The 20,868-nt window shown below is 54.3% G+C and overlaps 1 long non-coding RNA gene across 3 annotated transcripts in view; it reads right to left on the bottom strand.

Moving 5' to 3' along the window:
* LOC125146730 (uncharacterized) overlaps nucleotides 1–20,868 on the bottom strand; it is a 40,007-nt gene that overhangs the window by 17,802 nt on the left and 1,337 nt on the right. Inside the window, exons 2-4 of one of the 3 annotated variants that reach the window (XR_007144859.1) lie at nucleotides 16,061–16,255; nucleotides 15,384–15,465; nucleotides 14,197–14,718 (exon numbers count right to left, since the gene is read on the bottom strand). This is a non-coding gene — a long non-coding RNA (uncharacterized LOC125146730). Of the gene's footprint in view, nucleotides 1–14,196; nucleotides 15,466–16,060; nucleotides 16,256–20,868 lie in introns of all 3 variants that reach the window. The other 2 variants (XR_007144858.1, XR_007144860.1) reach the window with 2 other exon arrangements.

Raw genomic sequence — 20,868 nt, 5'->3', positions numbered from 1 at the left:
AGGTTTAAATAGGTTAATATATGGCAAGTGCTTGGGCTAATGGCTGGCACATTTTAAAAAACCGGGTAAGTATTTGCTGTCGTTATTACTTATTCAGTCATCAAAACGTTACCGAGCACTGACTACATTGTAGGTGCTCTTTCAAACCCCAGGCAAGCCGTCCAGATGTGGTCTCTACTCTCAGGGAGCTGACATTTTAGTGAGAGAGACAGTCAATAATCACTAAAAAAAAAAAAAAAAAAAAAAAAAAGTCTACTTACAAATTGTAATGAGAGACAATAAAGGCAAAAAAATAGAGAACTCGGAGCATACAACAGGGGACCCGACAGATTCTTGGGTCAGGGAAGGCTCTTTCAGGTGTGATGCTTATCTCGCTCCTCCCTGCTGAGTCTGACCACCCAGGGTGCGCCATGCCCGGCAGCCGGCACCCACCAAGGACAAAGCCCATCTGTGCCCTTCACGGGTCTGGCGGCAGCTCTCCGTGTGAGAAGCCCAGGCAGGGCCGAGTCCCCCTCGCCTGGCCTGCCACTGCCACCCCACTTCGGGACCTGGGGTGGCCTGGGAATAGAACCAGAAGTCCTGCTCTGATCCCTCATTCCATCCAACCAAGAGGAGGCACTCTTCCTGCGGAATTTGCCGGCACGATCCGGCCACTCTGAAGGTCACGGCCATTTGTCAGGAGTCCTACCTTCTCCCTTCCAGGCTGTCCTAAATCTGGTCTTCGGCCAGGAAGACAAAGCAACGTACTGTGCTAGGTACTTTACAGTTTATATCGCAGATTTATTCAGCCGTCTCGTTTAATCACCGCGGCAACACTGAGAAGTCGGTGTCGCTCTCATTGTTCGTACCTATTCTGTAGATCAAGAAACTGAGGCTCCGAAAGGTTAAGCCACTTTCCCAAAGTCATACGTTAGGAGTAGTGGAACAGCTAGGACTCCAACCTAGGCCTGCTCGACTCCAGACCCTGCAGCGACATCGTATGATCTTTTTAATAACACGAGGAACGATAATTCGTGTAATGGCTAATATATTTTTTTTAACATTTATTTATTTTTGAGACAGACAGCATGAACAGGGGAGAGTCAGAGAGGGAGACACAGAATCTGAAACAGGATCCAGGCTCTGAGCTGTTAGCACAGAGCCCGATGCGGGGCTCGAACCCATGGACCGCGAGATCGTGACCCGAGCCAAAGTCGGACACTTAACCAACTGAGCCACCCAGGCGACCCTGTAATGGCTAATATTTACAACACTTTCTATGGGGCCGGTCCCACTGTGATTTGAAATCACTCAACCCCCATAAAAAAAATAACCCTCTGAGGGAGATGCTATTGTTAATCTCGTGGTACGGGTCAGGAAACTGAGGCACAGAGAGATTAAGTGAAGCCAGGGGCCCAAGGCCAGTTGGATGAGTCCTGAGGGACAGTCACCAAGATGAGAGTCACAGAACGGTGGGGCTGAGCATGACCTCGGCAGCCCCCAGCTGGAGGCCCAGAGGGAGGGACGGACGTCGTAGTGGAGCCACTCCGTGCCCGGCCACATCCCCTGCCGCTCCCCGTGCTGCCTCTCTCCCCCATCTGTCTCCAGGTATCCAGGGGCCTCCGCTCCCCTTGGGAACTTGCCCTCCACAATCCCCTCTGGCTCGCCGTGCTGGCCACGGCCTGGGCACCGCCTTATCTGCCTTGTCCGGCTCTGTCTCCCCGTGACCCCCAGGCCCTGCCGACCCTCTCGCGAGGCTCCCTCTATAGCTGAGCCAATGAAGGAAGAGGGTCAGCTGATGGCCGGCTCAGAGGCCTTGGGGCAAGGTGGCCCCTCCTCTCCGCTTGGGTTTTCTTCCAGAAGATGGCCTCAACCCAGCACAATGGGCCTATCCTAAAAACCCAGACTCAGGACACCTGGGTGGCTCAGTCAGTGAAGCGTCCGACTTCGGCTCAGGTCACGATCTCACAGTCCGTGAGTTCGAGCCCCGTGTGGGGCTCTGTGCCGACAGCTCAGAGCCTGGAGCCTGCTTCCGGTTCTATCTCCCTCTCTCTCTGCCCCTCCCCACTTGCACCCTGTGTCTCTCTCTCTCAAAATTAAATAAACATTAAAAACAAAAATTTTTTTAATAAAACAGACCTCGGGGCAGGGTGGGGACAAGGGGTGCCCCTTGCAGTGTCACCTCTGTACCGGACAACCCTGCCCCCCTTCCTTGGGCCCCTTCAGGGCCGGCCCTCCCCACAGTGCACAGGTCCGTCTCTGCCTTCATCACAGGGCACGGGGTGAGGGGCCAGGGCAAGGGGGCAGGAGTTAAAGCCCAAAAAGGACCGGGGAAGCTGGAGAATTAATTTTGCTTGTGTCTCCGTGCCTATAGCGCCATCCTGCCGCTGCCCCTGGGGACCATGAGGTCCCTGCTACTTCAGTCTGCACACCTGCCAAGAGCTCAGTCTCCTTTTTGCTGGGGAAAAAACCAAGGGGAAGGGTTTGTTCAGGAGGGGCCCGTGGCAGGGGAGGGGAAGTCCTTGCCTCTAGCTGGGAGACGTGGGAGCACGGAGGGAGGGGAGGGGGGAGCAGGGGCAGGCCCGGCAGCACACCGCTTGCCCAGCAAGGTGACCTGTCGTTGTCGCTCTCCCTCCTCCAGCTCCCGGGGCTTGATTCTCCAGAGGCCCTGTGTGGAGGACAGAGCCGAGTAGAGAAAGGAGCCTGGTGCGCAGCGAAGAAGGCCCCACAAACTAGACGCCGGCTCTCGCCTCCCTGGGGCTGGCAGAGCACAACCCTCGGGGAGCTGGAGAGGGAGCCACGGACCCTGGCGAGGTGGCGCCCTCCCTCCCAGTTGCTCAGAAGCATCTAGACAAGGCCTTGTGCTGAGCTGGCATGTTTCTGCCTCCCAGCTGGACCACAAAATAGAAGGAAACATCCATAAAGTTCCCGAGCCGCCTCTGAGGCCGGAAGGCCTGCCAAGGGGCTGCTGGTTCCCCCTCTAATTGGTCTTAATTTCCATGATTTGCAGGTCCCAGGCTCACCGAGGGCCCGGTCTCCCTCGTGATGGATGGGCAGGAATAGTGGGCCTGGTGAGCCAGCTCCCGTGATCCAGCAGGGTCCTGTGGGGTGCAGGGCAACCTAGTCCCCCACCGGGGCTCACCCAGAGCCCCTGGGGCCCGAGCCCACTAGAACACCATCCTTTCTCCCAGTTAACCTCTGCAGGACAGGGCCCATCCCTTCACACGGCAATAGGAAGTGGAAAGAGGAGGGGCTTAAACCAGGGCTCAGACTAGAGACCTGTGGCATCCTCCTAGGAGCCCCTCCCGGGGCCCGGCCCGTAGTAGATGCTCAATAAACACATGTTGCTCCACGGCTCGGCTGAGCTAAGGAGACCTGGCCTTATGCCATCGGAAGCTTGGACATCTTCTGCCTCCTGCTCTGTGGTTCTGCTTTTGTCACAGTAACTAAAGTACAACTCTGGAGTCAGGCTGCCTCGGTTTGAATCCCAAACAGATTAGTACCGGCAAGGTAATCTTGGGCAACTACTGAGCTTCTCTGTGCCTCCGTTTCCTTATCTTTAAAATGGGGGTAACAGCACTACCTACCTCACGGGTCCATTATATGAAAAAGCACAAGTACGCCGAGATAGCAGAATAATGGATCCCAAAGATGCCCACGCCCTAATCCCTGGGACCTGTGAAAATGTCACCTTACACGGCCAAGGGGCTTTGTGGAGGCGTTTAAAGTACGGCCCTTGAGATGGAGAGATGATCCTGGATTATCCAGGTGGGCCCAGCCTAATCACATGCGTCCTTAAGAGCAGAGAATCTCTCCTGGCTGGGTTAGGGAGAGACGTGCGACTGGAGGAAGCACCAGAGAGAGGCAGCATTGCTGGCTTTGAAGACGGAGGAAGGGGCCACAAGCCAAGGAATGCAGGCCTATGGAAGCTATAAAAGGTAAGAAAATGGAAGCACCCCTAGAATCACCAGAAAGGAACACGACCCTCCCTGCACCTTGACCTTCAGCCCCATGAGACCTGCATCAGACCTCTAACCCACAGAGAACCACAAGATTAATTCGCGTTGCCTTAAACCACTACGTTTGTGGTCACTTGTCACAGCTTCAACAGGAAACTCACACATACTGGTGTGTAAGCACACAGTCAGAACTCGATGTCGGCTCTGTCTGTCATCACCACCACCATTGTTATGGCCCAGGGCAGAGACACCCTGCTGCCTCCACCCCGCCCCCGGCAGCCGCCTGTCCAGTGTGAGCTTCTCCAAGCCGGAATCACACTCAGCTAAGCACTGGAGAGTACGTACAAGGCAGTCAGGGAGTAGGGAACATCCTCAAAACAACGAACCTTGGCGCACTCCCGGTGAGCCAGAGGCAGATGACTGGCCTCCCTGTGATCCCTTTCTTTTAAAGAAGAGCCGTGGGGGGGCCCCCTGGGAGAGGGGGGTGGGCCTGCCTGACCCCGACATTGTCACTGGAGAGATGACAGCTCCGGGGCTTAACTGCTCCCCGTTCCAACCACGCACAGCGGGAGAGGCCTGGCCACTCCAGCGGCTTGGCACCCAAAACTTGCACCTGCTGTGCGCGTGGGAATATGGCAGGACCCACAATAGGAACGACTTCGCCAGACGGAAGGGGGGACTTTCTCCCGTGAAACAACGCCAGGTACCGCAGCATCTGCCGGGATCCTTCTGAGCAGCTGTGGGATGGAGGCAGGATGGGGGAGGGAGACGGATGGTCTCCAGAGGCCTGGTCTGTGATCAGCAGTGGTCGCCCTCACAGAACAAGCTCCCCTCAGGGCTCACACCCCTCATTCGCAGTCACTCCCCCAGCCAAGCGAAAGTGAGGCTTTCCCCCAACAGACACCCCCCCCAGCCTATGTACCTCCCTTTCCTCCTTCACCCCCAGTTTTCCTCCTCAGTGACACCCCACATTCTCCCCGGATACTGAGAAACCTCCGAGATCTGTTCCCACTAGATCTCCTTCTTCTCAGGAAGTCAGTGAGGCCCTGTGGTCCCTCTCAGAGCCTTCAGCCTCCGACCAGACTAAGCCCAGTGCAGGTACCAGACTGCCCAATGATGTCGACAGGCCTCTCGGGACAAAGGCCATTTCCTCTTAGACTCATGGGCAAATCACCGTGAGACTGGAAGTTCCCCGAGGACAGGGTTCACGCTGTCAATCTGCCACAGGGCCTGGCCCGGAGTGGACCTCCATTTGTTGGGTAAGGGGACACCTCTAAAAATCTACAGCCCTCTCAGAAGGCCCTGGAAAAAAGCCTTACCCCTTCCCATCTCGCTCACCAGGGGAACTCAGCACAAAGAGCCACCTCAAAGAGACCAGCTGCTTTGGAGGTAACTGGAGACGGGAGTGAGCCAGGCTGAGGGGACAGGGAGAGCCACTGCTCCCAGGGACACCCGTTCCCTTCGCCAAGGAGCCCATCCCATGTGGTCACCTACTGCCGGCTGAGACCTGCTTCCCTACATCCCCAGCCCCTCAAACTCCCTTTCTGTCTAAAGATTAGCTTCCCACAGACACTTGCCCACCCCTTCCGGGCGGGCAGTTCATGGGCCACGGAACCTCTCTTTGTTCCTCTCTCCAGCCCCCCAGCCCACAACCTCACCTTCTGATACAGAAATTCCCTTTACCACCACCACCCCAACTCTGACCAACCACAGGGGCCCAATCTGCGTGGGGACCTTGCAGGGTCACTACCGAGGACCCATGTGGTACCTCTGTGCAAATTAGGAAAAGGGCCTCTTTCCCCAGGTGGACGTAGGCCCCACCCATGCATAGCCTGGTGAGAACAGCCTAGGGCAGATTTCAGCCCCCATCCACCCCTTGGCCAAGTGTCCTTGCACGATGCACAACCTGCCCACCTGTGCACAGCAGCCCCGTTTGAACAGCTGCAGAATATACCCACTGTAGGGGTCTGATAGACCCACATTTTAGGGGTCTGATAGACCCCTCATTTTAGAAATGAGAAAGGGGAGAAGGGCAGGGTAATTTATCCAAGGTCATACACCAAGCTGGGGGCAGACCCAAGGCCAAAGATCCAGGTGCCCTGACTCCCAATCTGCTGCTTATTCCCTCGGCTACTCTACCCATGCCTCGCTCTTGGGGACAGATGGCAAAGCCAAGACAGCCAGAGAGCTCCTGAAAGCGGTGCCTGGGGAAGCCTTCCTGCACTAATTAGAAGAAAAGTGATAACCTCATCCCAAACTCTGTCTAGACATAAAATTGAACATAAAACTCTCTGAACTGAGTACCACCTAACCCTTGGCTGGTGTGGAACATAAATACAGATCGCCCCCGTTTGTTTCCTGTCCACCAACCGCATTTATCCCACACCTCTTCACTGTGAGTATGTCCCCTATGTCTCTCTAGGCCCGTACATCTGTCTTGGCCTGGAGACTCTCAGACCGTGCTTACTGCCTCAGGAGAACCCCTGAACACACAAGTGCTCAGAAGATGACTTTTAATTTAGACAAAGGGGAGGGAGATGGTGATGAAGAAGAAGGGGGGTGGGGAAGGGCGAGAGGGAAGGAGAGGAAAGGAAAGAAGGACAATTTGGGGCATCTGGGCGGCTCACTCAGTTAAACCGCTGACATCAGCTCAGGTCATGATCTTGCAGCTCGTGGGTTCGAGCCCCACATCAGGCTCTCTGCTCTCAATGTAGAGCCTGTTTCAGATCTTCTGTCTCCCTCTCTCTCTGCCACTCCCCCTCTGTCTCTCTCTCTCTCTAAGACGAATAAACATTGAGAGAGAGAGAGAGAGAGAGAGAGAGAGAGAGAAAGAAAGAAAGAAAGAAAGAAAGAAAAAGGCAATTCTTGATGCCCTAATTTCTTGTCCAGGATTACCTCGAACCTCTAATACTGCTAAACCTGAAATGAAGGTGAAGATACATACACACACACACACACACACACACACACACACACACACATTTTCTCTCTCTCTCTCTCTCTCTCTCTCTCTCTCTCTCTGGGTGGTGCCTACCATTATAATATGGTGATTAAGCTCAGGCAGAACCAGACTTTCTGGTTTTGAGACCTGGTTTTCCGACTTCTTGGCTATGAGATTTCAGGCAAGTGCCTTAACTACTCTGGGCCTCAGGTTCCTCTTCCATACAATTAGGTAACAACAGACGTAACTTCATAGATTTTCATGAAGATTAGGAGAGTCAATATATGTGCAATACTTAGCACAGGGCCTGGCTGATAGCCAGCACTCAGTAAACACTGGCTGTAAATATATTGGGTTGCTGTCTCTTGACACCTTGTCCTGGTCCTGTTTTCCTGCAGTCAGGGGTGGGGGTGGGAAAGGACATTGTCTAGGCTGCCTGGCAGAGTCTCCATCTCAGTATTCCAACTGCCAGAGCAGGGATGGACTGCCTTGGAGAGTAGTGAGCTCCCTGTCAGTGGGAGCAATCAAGCAGAATACAGATGAGCACTCGGCATAGTTGGGGCAGAATGGGGCAGGGGGTGGGGCAGAGAGTGAGCTCTTCCAAAGTCCCTTCAAACCCAGATAGACTGTGAATATGTGAAAAAAACCCACATCTCTAGGCACCCGTGTGGGCACAGCCTCGCCAACAAATGGGGGCACACATACAAGGGCACAGCCTCCACATCAGCTTTGAGGACTAGGAAGGAGTGTTTCAAAGCAGGCAAGCCAGCACCCCCAGCCAGCCCCTCCCCCAGCACCCAGCCAATTCCTGTGTGCACACAGGTATCCAGGTGGCAAGCAGAAGCTTTGAGGGAGGCACCAAGTGGGATTTCAAGGAGCCTGTTTCCTGCCACTCCCAGTTCTGTATTTCCAGGCACCAACTGCCAGCATCCCCCCCCCCCTCCCCATCTCCACTGCACCCAGCTCTAAGACAGGATGGGGGCAGGGACCAGGAGCCTCACAAGGTAGGGAACCTGGGACAGCCCTGGCCTCTAAAGGGTCAAGGCGCCCAGAATTCGGAGGCGGTTTCCTTTTCACAGACGTTGATAAAGCAGGAGTTTGTAGAAGGGTCAGAAGTCCTGCCTCAGGCCAAGGCTCAAACGTAGTTCCGCCCTCGAGGAGTAGGATAAGAAGGGAGACTCAGGGAATCCTTGCTCCAGAACTATTCCTGCCCCTGCCCTCTCCGGTCTCCCACCCCGCCTGGCACATCCCCCGTCCCCCCCCCCCCCCCCCCCCCCGCCCCCAACACTTCCTCTGGGTGCTGCGTGCCCTCTATTAGCCATTCTACAGAGAGGACCGAGTGCAGCATGGTCAAACCTTCCTATCAGCCCGGGATGCATTACTGCATGTTATTTGTCTTCGCAGCAGCAGCGACAGCGGTCCCTGGTTCCTAACAATACTGGCTTCGCCTGGTATTAAAAAGGGCCCCTAAGTGCCCCGAACATCTTTGCTGGGAGAGGAGACCACATCTGGGGGGCCGATGGGGAGGATGGGGAGCTAGGCCAGCCTCTGGGGATGAACCATTCGCTGCGGATTCGTCCAGAGGTGGATCGTGGGTGCAGAAATGAGGTGCGACGGGGGGGGGGGGGGGGGGGGAGGAGGACCACAGAGGGCAGAGAAGGAGAAGTGGGCGAGGCGCAGAGCTCTCCCCAGGCCCTGTCGTCCAGCCCCATGCCGCCGCGGCCCCCACTCCCGCCCCCAGCAAGAGTGCTGGGCGCTGCAGGAGGCAGGGCGTGTGTGTGTGTGTGTGTGTGTGTGTGTGTGTGTGTGTGTGTCCGCGCGCGCGTCCCCTCCAGCTTTTCTACCACAACCCGGCTACTCTTCCCAATCAATGGCCTCTTTGTGGCTGCGGAAAGACGGGAACGACGACGCGAAGTGCGGGGGGAGGGGTGGAAGGCCGTCCTGAGGACGGCAGGACGCGCAGGACCCCAACTGCTGCCGTCGGGGCCAGGGCTCCCCGGAACCTGGGACGAGCGCGCTTCCCCGGAGGGCCTGCACTCTCTGGACGTAGAGAAAGGGGTCTAGTGGGGCGGTGGCCCTGGCCTCCCTACTCTGCGCTGGGGGGCGGTCGCTCTCCCGCAGGCCTGGGAAGACCCGGACGCGCTCTCCCCCGGCCCCGCGCCCGCTAGGTGGCGCTGGGCAGTCGTGCTCCTCCGACCCGCGTCGGAGGCAGCCCCAGCAGCCTCGGAGGCGCCAGGCGGCGTGGGGCACCTGGAAGTGGGCTGGAGTGGCAGGTGTCGAGGCAGGGACCCGCAGGGGTGGGGGAGGGGGATAGGAGCAGCATCCTCCATTGAGACGCGTCTGTGGGATTTCTGCCGCACTCAGTTGCCTGTCCTCTTGAATCTTAAAAGTCTAAACACCCCAGTCCTGGGGAAGCTCACACAGCCTCAGCGACAAGAGATACCCACGGGAAAAGTTATTACAAAGGCCAAGTGAGAAGTACAGCCAGTGCTTTCCGTCTAGAAACAACCACAGAATAAGGCACCACAGACCTCTGAGAGGGGTTACCTTGACATTCTGCTACGAACCAATGGGACGGATGAGAATCGCCCATTCCTTCTGGTGCCAGGCACCCACCGAGGCTCTGAGCATTCACTTGTGACCAGGTGACAATCCCTGCCCTCAGAGAGTTTGTGGACCAGTGAGGGAGAAAGACATCAGGGAGATAACTAAACAAATAATTAACTGCAGCTGTTGTTAAGTACACAGGTATATAAAGATTTAGGGTGGAATGTTCCAGTCACCCCGGGTCACCTGACCAGTCCTAACCAGGGTCAGAGGTGGGGAAGTTGTCCTATGGAAGACACGGGCCCCCTTCCCCTTGGTCCAAAGTAGACTTAAGAAAAAGTTGCCTAACATCCGAAGCAAACTCAGGGCTGGGGTGTCTCTTGTCCTCACTTCTCAATCTTCACTCTGTGGAGTGTAGGTTAAGCCCACTTTACAGAGGAAAAGATTGAGCTTGGGGAAGTTAAGGGACTAGCCCGGGGTGCCAAGAGCCAGCCTGTGGCAGAGCTGGGCTTCGAACCCACAACTGCCTGGGTCCAAATCCCACACCTCTTCTATAAAGCACTGCCTCTGGGACCCTGTCTGGATGCCCTGCTGGAAGCCGAGGCAGGGAACACAGAAGGGGAGCGAGAGAACGAGAAAGGGGCGGGGCAGGCTAAAAAGTCACCAGATTGCCGCCCTCCCCCCCATCACCACCTCCCATTCTTCACAGCCAGCCCTTTCTCAGCATCTCCTGACCAAACCTCCACCCGCTTAACATTCCGCTCAGTTTCCACTCCGCTCCGACTCCCAATGTTTATCAACACATGCTGTAATGTAATCAGCTCCTGGGAAAATACACACCAGGTAACGGATGCTGACAAGAGTGTCAAACAGATGTCCCCTCCCTGCCCCTCCCTCCCTCCCAGCCAGAGCCGGCACACCCAGGAGGCTGGGGGAGCGCCTCTTGCCACACCACCCCTCCAGTCCTGGCCGCGGAGGCCCTCCCCGGGAGACTGACACCATGGAGCCCAGCGGCGCACCAGGCACCGTGCGGGGGGCTTTATACACCTCATCTCATCTGGCCCTCACCACAGCAGTGTAAGGGTGGTCTTAATATCCCCATTTTGCAGACGCAGAAACTGAGGCACCAGTGATGATGAAACCAGAGTGAAGCAACAGCAGCAGAAGCAAAGAAGGATGATCACACTGGTTGTCCTTTTACCATCAGGCCACCTCCCCACAGAGCCCAGGCCTTTGAAGAAAACTGTCTTTGTCACCTTTCCAAGTAATTGGATCTCAAGCCTAAGGGCCTGGCCCCCGTGGCTGTGGCAGGCCAGGTGTAAGGGGACTGGCAGCCTGTTCCGCATTTCTGCCCCAGCCAATAGAAGGCACGGTGCTGGATGCCCCGAAGGCTCAAGACTGAGCAAAAGAGGGAGGCTTCTGCAGTGGCGTGGGGGAGAGGGGCTCTGGGGGAGGGAGAGACCTTTTATTGTCCTTTTGTCCCCTTCTCCAAGAACCAGAGCTCAAGGACCCCCGAGGCCAGCCCAGACAGAGGGGAGAGGAAGTGCACAGAGTAGGGGAGCGCCCAGATGGGACAGGCTCCGCCCACCCCAGGACCTCCGTGCCCTCCCCAGGATCAGCTGTCTGAGGCCACCGTCCTCGTCCTCGAGGAGCTCAGGAGCTCGGAGCTCGGTATTTGCTTTTCCCTCCAACGCAGTCAATTGCTCCTTTCATCTGACTGGAGTTGTAAATGAGACTTTATGGGATTCCTAATGATGGCGGTTTCCCTTTATCAGCCTCCAATTCCCACTTCTCAGCCAGGGTTGACTCGGGGAAATGTTTTGACCAGGAATCCAGAATCCAGCAGCAAGCCAGTGCCCCGCTTGCTGCTTTCCACAGTGCGAGCTGGAAGTTGTCAAACAGTCCTGGGCCCCCCCCCCCCGTGGAAGCTCGCTGCGGAGAAGTCAGATCTGGGTTCCAGGCCGCCTCCCAGATGGTGTATTTCACCTCTCCTGGCTTCTGCTTCTTCAACCATAAACCTGGGGTAATAAAGCCTGCTCCACCCACCCGCCTCACCAGGCCACTGTGAGAATCAAATGAGATTATAGGCTTGAAAACCCTTTGAAAAATATAAAGCAATCACCCAAGCCGGTTTTGCTATTATTATTATTGCTGTTGTGATTTTGTGTAGGTGCGGCTGGGAGAGCAAATGATAGCAACCTGTACATCTTTGAGAGTAAAGCCTGTTTTTGCACACGGGAGTGTATGTACCTGTGTTGTGGAAGGATGGAGTTCTAGTGTTTGCACCTGCCTTTTTTTTTTTAATGTTTATTTATTTTTGAAGGAGAGAGACAGAGCATGAGTGGGAGCGGGGCAGAGAGAGAGAGGGAGACACAGAATCTGAAGGGGCCCTAGGCTCTGAGCTGTTAACACAGAGCCGGATGCAGGGGCTCCAACTCACGAACCGCGAGATCATGACCTGAGCCGAAGTGGGACGCTTAACCGACTGAGCCACCCAGGCGCCCCTGCACCTGCATTTAAAGGAGCGTATGGGGCAGGGACGCCTGGGTGGCTCAGTTGGTTAAGCGTCTGACTCTTGGTTTCGGCTCAGTTCATGATCTTGCGGTTTGTGGGTTCGAGCCCCGCATCTGCCTGCTTGGGATTCTCTCTCACCCCTCCCCTGCTCACCATGCTCTGTCTCTGTCTCAAATTAAATAAACAAACTTTAAGAACATTTTTTTAAAAATACAGGAATGTATGGGGCAAGGCATGGGTGTCTATGAGAATATGGGGACATGTGCACACATTCCAGTATCTTCATAGAATACCACGTTGATACATAATAACATAATAATCTTGAGTGCCGGGCATTGTGCTAAGCACTTGATACAGGGGTGTGCGTCAGCATAGGTGTGCAGAGCATTTGCAACATACGCGTGTCAGTGCTGGAGGAATGCAATGGAACGTGTGACTATTCGTGTCATACCGGCAGCAGGGAATCCCTCCGTGTGCTTGCCCGGGGGTCAGTGATGGTGTGGGCCTAAATGTCAGTGAATCTGAGCGTATGTGCGCATGCACGTGTCTGCACGCGCGTGCACACGGGTGCACACCCACCTCCCTGTTCCCGGACGGATTGGTGTAATTGTTCGTTATTTATCAGCTGCCTGGGCTACGTGAGCCCCCTGCTTGCCCCGAGCTCGCTGCCACGCAGCCATCAAGCCCACACACACATTGTGGTGACAGCAGCCTGCTTGGGAGGGGGGCGCCACTCTGCTCTCTGGAGCCACACTCTGTGCCAGGCAGCAGGGCCCCTGCCGGGGAACGGCACAGATTGACGACACCAGACTTGGAGCCGCCGGAGTGCTCAGCAGATGGGTCGGGCTCAGGGGCCCTGGGAGCAGGACAGACAGAGCTGGCACCTTTAGGTCCAGACGACCTGGCTCTAACAAGCTGAACCCAGGGCCCGGCCCGAGACTACCACCTTAGCATAATACCGGTCGTGGCTGCCCAGTGGCCAGGAGTGAAACATCCTTGCTCTGCTGCACCCCCACCGTGGCTCATCGCTGCTCTCGGGGTTAAGTCCAAACTCCCTCAGGCAGCGCACAAGGCCCACACCTGGCACATACCTCCCAGCCCCTTCTCCCCCCACCCCTCCTTGCACTGCACCAGGCAGACTGGACTACTCGCGGTCCTAAGATGCGCTGGGACCCGTGGGTCTTTTCGCTGCCTTTCCCCTGTCTGATTTCTCCATGCAACATCCCTGGCTGGCCAGTCCTGGCTCCCACGAGGTTCAGCTCACCTTCACAGGAATGCTTCCCTCGCCCTTTCTGACCCCCCCCCCCCCGGATTAGGGAAGAGTCCCCACACCCCCGACATTCCTGTAGGCCCCTAGATTCCCCTAGTATCCCGCTTCCTTATTCGCCCTCTCTTCTCCCATCGACTCGGGCCCCGGGAAGGGGCAGAGCATGCCTTAGTGGTTCATGGCTTTATTCCAACGCTTAGCGTGGTTCCCGGTCATAGGTGGTCCATAAATACTTGTCAACGAATCGCTGCTAAAGCCTTTTGTGAGGGAGTGGCTCCCTTGAGTTCCCCATGTTACATCACAGCGTGCATCTGTACGGCTGTGGGTGTCTCAGATCTCCGGGCTGAGGAGAACTGCGCCCTCTCCCCACTCCCTCTCCTTCATCCCATCTTAACGGCAATAATCCCCATCCCCGACTTCTACAAATGGAAGTCAACGACACGATCTTACGAATGCGCAAACTGAGACGCAGAGAGGTAAAGGGCTCGTGAACAGGATGACCATTCCCCGGTTTGCCCAGAACTTTCCCAGTGGTAGCACCGAGAGCCCCATGTCCTGGGAAACCCCTTCGGTCCCGGGAAAACTGGGACAGTTCGTCCCCCTTCTTGTCCACGGTCCTCAAGTGGCAGATCCAGGACGCAAACCTGGGACTCCTGACTCTGAATCATACACACACCCCTCCCTGCTCAGCTGCCTCCCAGGCCTCCTCCAAGTTCAGTGACTTCGCGTGGGCATTGTCTTCCCTTCGGATGTCACATCCAGGCCACTTGACATGCTCCTGGAGGAGCTGTGCCCAGAAGCATGTACTCAAGGAATACAGGGCATTAATATTAACCTAAATCAAATATAATTCAGAACCTCATTTCTGGAGGAAAAGCATTGTACCTGATACAGAAAGAAAAAAAAAAAAAGTAAATCTAGCATAAAATAACTTTATAATGACGTTAAAGTAAATTTTAAAATTTAAAAAAAAAAAAACACCACTTTACCTGCAAATCGTTTTCATTTCTCCACGCGGCCTTCACCGTTCTCTCTTTACCGGTGTATCTTTTTTACAAAATTGCAACGCGGGACGTGTGTCGTGCTTCTTTTTAGCTCACGCGATAGAAATCTGGTTTCGATTTTCCTCATTCTGGACCCTCCGTGTCATTAACATCCCTCATTAGCCCAGATACCAGGGAGCCTGGGCTCAGGGCTGTCCCCTTCCTGAAGGACTCCTTCCTAACGCAGGGCCCGGCTGGGCTTCTGAGGTGCTGCCGCGTAAACGCTGTCCTGTGCATGTGTGCGGCCGGCAGGGCAGAGGGAGACAGCTTCTGCCGGATCCTGAAGAGGTCTGAGGCCCAAAGAGGTCAAGAGCCACACTCCACAGTGCTCCGGAGAAGAACAAACAGTCTCATCCCCCGGCTCCCAGGGCGAATGTCCACCACGCGCTTTCTCTACAAGGCTTGGGTTGACCCAGGATCTCTGTTCCTCCCTTAAGATCAAGTCCACTTCTTGACTTCCACATGGCTCTCAAAAAAATAAAAAATAAAAAAATCTGGTTCCTCTAGACAACTAGTACATCCTGATCATTATCCTGACCACAACCCCCACCCGCCCCCCATCTGAAGGCACCAGCAAAGAAAAGGGAGTGTGGGTGGGAGGCCGAGGGTCTTCGTCCTCGCTCTCCTCCCTCTGGCCTTCCCCATCCACCCCTATGCTGCAGGTGGAAACCTTCTCAGCCCCTTCCCGTGTCTTGGTCGAAGCTCTCTGACCCATGCAGGTCCTCAGCGGAAGCTTCTTCTTCGTACCGCTGTTGAGTTTTAGGTATTCCCAAATCAGAAATGGTGCCTCCACTCACATCTAGAATCCTTTGGGGTCTCTCTCTCTCTCTCTCTCTCTCTCTCTCTCTCTTTCTCTCTCAAAATAAATAGAATCCCCTAGGACTTTGGACATGGTGATTCACAGGAATGCACTGAGGGCCTTCTAACCAGAGCCAGGGTGTAGACCAATTTGCCTTCTGGGCCCTTTCCTTCTGGAGAATTGGGTGGTTCGAGGTGAAACTGGGGCCTTCTATCATCGCTCAGAGCTCTCGCTCCCAAAGGCGTGGAGATCCCTGGGACAGCATGGCCCACAAGGGAGAGGCTGGCTGCCTGTCAGCCATCTTGGTACTGCTCTGACCTGGTCGTCATTGTACCTGGAGCAGAGCTGTGTTCAGCTGATCCGTCGTCCCCAAGAGCAATGGCAGCCGTGGCAATAGGGAGGCTCTGCAACGATCTCTGTGAGAATAACAATAATTAAACGTTTCTAAGCACTGTGGGATACACAGGCACCATCATAATCACCACAGCTACCAAGGTGGTGATAACAGTAATTAGGTGCTGTGGTTTCCCACTGCCTGGGGTGAGGTTGGCCTGTCAGGTTAGGGAAGGGGGCACCCACACCAGTGGGTCCTCTCTGGGGCTGGCTAGGGCTTAGCCATACTTCCTCTACGGGGTTCCCCTCCTCCTCTCCTCTCCTCTCCCCTTGCCCTCAGCCTCCATTGACCCTAGACCCGGGACCAGGGTCACAGGAAAGGGTGAGCCCCATTCGGCATACCATTCTAATATATGTTCAAGCTTATCTTCTGTCAACAGATTTTGGGGTATTGGGGAATCTTGGGGACTTCTTAAGAGGGCTCCCCTCACATCAAAGTGAGCTTTATTAGCCAATTACTAAATGACACAGAGGGGCCTGGAATATGGCCGGGAGGGGAAGTCATTATTGTGTTGACTTTGGGTCTTTTCCAAGCCCAACAGCTGTCTCTATGAAAGAGCCTGTGGAGGCTGAGGGTGGGGGGCAGGGGACCTTGGGACAGTTTCCTGGTGATGGCACCTTCCTCGGAGCTGATCTCTGTGTGATCACTGGCCCCAGACACGGGGTTGGTGAGACAGGTGAATTCACGTGCCCGTCCTTTGAGTGTTATTCCTGCGGCCATCAGTCTCAGAGCCAGGAGAGAACATGCAATTCATATGGGCCACTCTCCACCCCGGGGCAAGGATCCCGCATACAGCAAGGGGGACCTGAGGCCTGAGTGGGAAAAGAGACAGGGAATTTATTCCATTTTCAGTTCCCTAAACAGTCTTCCCAGACGAAACCAAAACCTACTTCCCCCCCACATATGCCCACTGGTCCTGATTCTTCTCTACGAAGGCACGCAGACCACACTTGTTCCTTTTCCCTTCGGGTTTTGGAAGATCGCTAACCACACCTCCCTTCCCCCTCCTCTGGCCCTTCTCCTTTGTGAGGTCTGAAGCCACCTCTCTCGTCTCTGGGCAGGTAGCTCCATCTCCTCCCCCACTGCAACGACCTTATCCTTCACTTCCCCGATCGCCACCCCAAAACTTCCATCTTCACTGCCCTCTTCACATTCCCTCCAGGCTCAGAAGAAGAGAAGTCCCTTCTTTTCTAAGGCTGATCCCTCCTCCACCCAGGCGCCACCACCCGTGCCTCGTCCAGGGCCCACTCCATGAAGTGCACCCTTTTTCACAACTTACACCTGTTTCCCAGATCTCGCTGTTCACTAGCTCTTTTCTCACTGCCTGCGAGTGGCTCAGAGTAGCTTCTGATTCCCCAACAAAGAGGGGAACATAAGCCCCCTGGTCTCTGTCGCGCCAAGTCTCTCCAAGCTTCTGAGCCATTTCGCTCATTCCGACCACTACCAAACTTCTCAGGAGCAGGGTGGACGCCTGCTGCTTCTGCTGGCTCACCTTCCATTTGCTTCTGCCCCGACTCTGCCATCACCATGACTCCAACGGGCCACTGGTGTTCTGCCCCTGTTTCCAAAGACCCCCTTCTGATCCCTACCTGCTTTCTGCAACATCAGACACTACTGGCCACCTCCTCCTCCAATAAATTCTCTCCTCACTTGGCTTCCATGACAACCCTGTCTCCACACTCCCCTCCTCCCTCACTGACCAGTCCGCCTCTGACCATCGTGCCCGTGATATTGCCAGATTCATCTCCTGAACCACAGTCCCGGCAGCCCCCAATAAGTGCTTCTCTGCTCAGAGACCTTCCATGGCTCACTGCTGCCTGCAGAAAAAATAAATCAAGGAGTTCTAAAATAATGCGACTACAGTTAACCCTTGGAAAAAATACGTGTTTGAACTACACGGGTCCACTTACACATGGCTTTTTTTTTTTTTTTTTTTTTTGCAGTAAATACAGTCCAGTGCCACAAATGTATTTCCTCTTCCTTACGATTTTTTTCTTTTTCTTTTTTTCTTCTTGAGAGAGAGAGAGAGAGCGTGAGCAGGGGAGGGACAGAGAGAGAGGGAGACACAGAATCCGAAGCAGGCTGCAGGCTCCGAGCTGTCAGCACAGAGCCCAATGCGGGGCTCAAACCCACGAACCGCGAGATCGTGACCTGAGCCAACCGACTGGCGCTTAACCGACAGAACCACCCAGGCGCCCCATGATTTTCTTAATAACGCTTTCATTCCCCTAGTTCACTTTATCGTAAGAATACAGTATATAATACGTAGAATATACAAAATGTGTTAACCGACTGCTTATGTTATTAATAAGCCTTCCGGTCTTAGCAGTAGGCTGTTAGTAGTTAAGTTTGAGGGAAGTCAAAAGTCATATGCAGATTTTCAACTGTGCGGGAAGCTGGTGCCCCTAACCTCTGCGTTGTTCAAGAGTCAACCGTCTATGTGATACAGAATACATAATGCAATAATATGTCGGGTTGGGGGGGTCAAACGTTTTAAGCAGCAGAATCCATTAGGAAGAAACTTCCTCAAAAAGCCCCATGTTTAAAGAGCGTAAACAACGCGCTCTTTAAACATGGCTCCTAACTGAAGCAGGGAGCGGGGAACCCAGGAAAATGTAGGGCTTTCAAAGCGCAGTTGGAAAACCACTGAACAAATTCTATTCCTCAGGCTGCAGAGAAGACAACGGAAGCCCAGAAAGGAGAAGCAACTGCTAGCAAGTGGCACAGGGTGTGAGTTCGTCAAGCAACACGTTTTCGCTGAGTGCGGACCAAGTGGCGGGCACATTCCGGATGCTAGGGAGAGAGCAGACAAGACCCACAAGGTCTGCCCTGGAGAGGCTGAGAGCCCAGTGGGGAAAGAATCACGTATTATAAACACTTGCTGAAGGGTTACAAGCATGCGAGGGAGCTGTGAGAACATATAGAAGGGGACTCGCCTGGTCTAAAGGGTAGAGTGGACCATTCTGGGGAAACGGCACATGTAAACTGAGCCGTGAGATAAGTGGCTGGCCGAAAGGAAGACGAAGAGCATTGGTGCAGATGAGTAAAGGCCAAGGAGGCGAACTAGATGGCCTCAAGAAACTTTAGGAAAGCCCAGCGTCTCCTACTCAAAGCCCTGGAACTGGGTAAGACTGGGCGGAGGAAACATGCGGCCCCATAGGCCTTGAAGAGAATTTGACACAGGCCTCCGGGGCTGGCAGGCCAAGGAAGGGGTCTCTCGTGTGGGGTCCTGCTCATTTGCATTAGAACACAATCCACTGCTAAGTGCAATGTCGTATTGGGGCGCCTGGGTGGCTCGGTCGGTTAAGCATCTGACTTTGGCTCAGGTCATGATCTCACGTTTCAAGCCCCACGTGGGTCTCTGCCCTGACGGTGTGGAACTGGCTTGGGATTCTCTCTCTCTCTCTCTCTCTCTCTCCCTCCCTCTCTCTCTGCCCCTCCCCCACTTGCTCTCTCTCCAAATAAATAAACCTAAAAAACAAAAAGAAAAACTAAATGCAGTGTAGAACTGTGGATTGGAGCCTGGCACACCGAGCAGACATTAGTAGAAAACTGAGAAATCCAGACAAATTCTGTAGCTAATAGTATTATGCCAATGCTAATTTCCTGGTTTCAACAAACACACCATGGGCACATCAGGTATCAACATGAAAGGAAGCTGGATGAAGGACACCCGGAAACTGTTCCACCTTTGCCACTCTTCCGTAGATTCCAAATCACTTGAAAATCAACGTTTTAACAATTCACGTATCCCTCTAGCACCAGGGCAGAGAAGAGCCAAACTGGTGTGGGGAGAGAGATTCCGGTTACACTCACGGCTAACACACACTGTTCTTTATGTGTCCCAGACACTGTTCCAGGGACTTCGTGTTGTCCAACCCGTCTGATCCTCACAACAAGTCCGGGAAGTAGGTGCTAGTATTTCCAACTCATTTTACAGGGGAGGAACCCGGGCCCAGAGAGGTGAAGTCACTTGCCCAAGGGCACACAGCTACTGCATGGCAGGGCAGGGGGTTAAGGACTCAAATCCAGGCAGTCTAACTCCAGGGTCCCATGGGCTGGACCATCTTACTCCCTCCCCTCGGGGTGCACTGTCTATACTGCTGACGAGCACGTGGATAGTGTGCTGACAGTAGAAATGGAGCAAAGTCACTTAGACTTAAGATAATGCTGGAGGTAGAATGAACAGTGTTTGCTTTTGGATTAGAATATGCTGGTTGAAGACAAAGCAGCAGCAGTCGATGACTCCTGGGCTTCCAGCTTAAGAGGAGGGACCAGAGTCTAGCCTCCTACCACGTGGTCCTGTGCTCCTTCCTGCCACCGAAGGAGCCCTTTCAGACCTTTTGAAATCTGGCTACAATTTTCTGTCCCTTTCTCTTACACATCCCCAGAATGCAAAAAAAAAAAAAAAAAAAAAAAAAGAAAACATAAAAAGCAAAACAACAAACAAACAAACAAACCAAAAAAACCCCAAACAAACAAACAAAACTGCACTGTCGGTCGTTCCCCCACAGGGCCCCAACCTCTCCCACCTCCATGTGCTCGTACAAGCTGTTCCCTCCACCAAAGTTCTCTCCTCGGTCCCCCTTGGTCCAAATCTGATCCACCTTTCGGAGCCTCAACCAAAGGACACCTCTTCCAGAAGCCTTCCCTGTTCTCCACAATGACAAGCACTCACTCCTCCCTCTAGGTGGCCGTGTTTGGGGGGCGGTCTTCGGCCGTGCCCAGCTTCCATGCTATAATATACTTATTTGAGTTAAGGCCTTGGCTGTGCACTTTCGTCCCGTCAGTCCCTAGCACAGTAGACACTCGAAAAGACATCTGTTTACTCTCTGAGTAAACAATCTCTATCGTATTTTCCTCTGTGCCTCCCCTGGCTCTCTTATCTGTCCCCTGTAACCCAGTACACACACACACACACACACACACACACACACACACACACACACAAGGCACCTATTTGGTGCTTTGCATATTTCAGGGTCTGTTTAAAGGTGATGAATGAATGACCATACTATCTCATTTACTTGTCTTCTTCTTTTCCACCCAACCCCATCCCCAGACAGCCATGCCAACCCCCAGACACACCCTCTCTGGAAGCTCATTTAAGAGCAGATCAGAGAAGCCTTAGCCAAGGATGAAGAGGCGGGAGAACATGTGCAGGGCACTGGTGGGTACTGGTGCATCTGGAATGACCCTCTCAAACCCATCCATTCGTCTCCTACAATACGCCAGGCAGAGTCTCAGACCACAGCAATGAACCAACTGAGCCCTGGCCCTTAAAGTACTTCCGGGCCAGAGAGGAGGTAGCTACCATCGGACTGGGCCACCACCTCCTGGTGGTCCCCCAGACATTCACAGACCCACAGGCCTCCCCCAAGTCTTAGGCTCAGGCTACAACCAGTTTGTGGGTCCTACTCCCCCA

Source organism: Prionailurus viverrinus, chromosome D1, assembly GCF_022837055.1.
Source record: "Prionailurus viverrinus isolate Anna chromosome D1, UM_Priviv_1.0, whole genome shotgun sequence".
NCBI lineage: Eukaryota > Metazoa > Chordata > Mammalia > Carnivora > Felidae > Prionailurus > Prionailurus viverrinus.
Note: the sequence above shows the minus strand (reverse complement) of the source record. Positions and strands in the feature narration are given on the sequence as shown.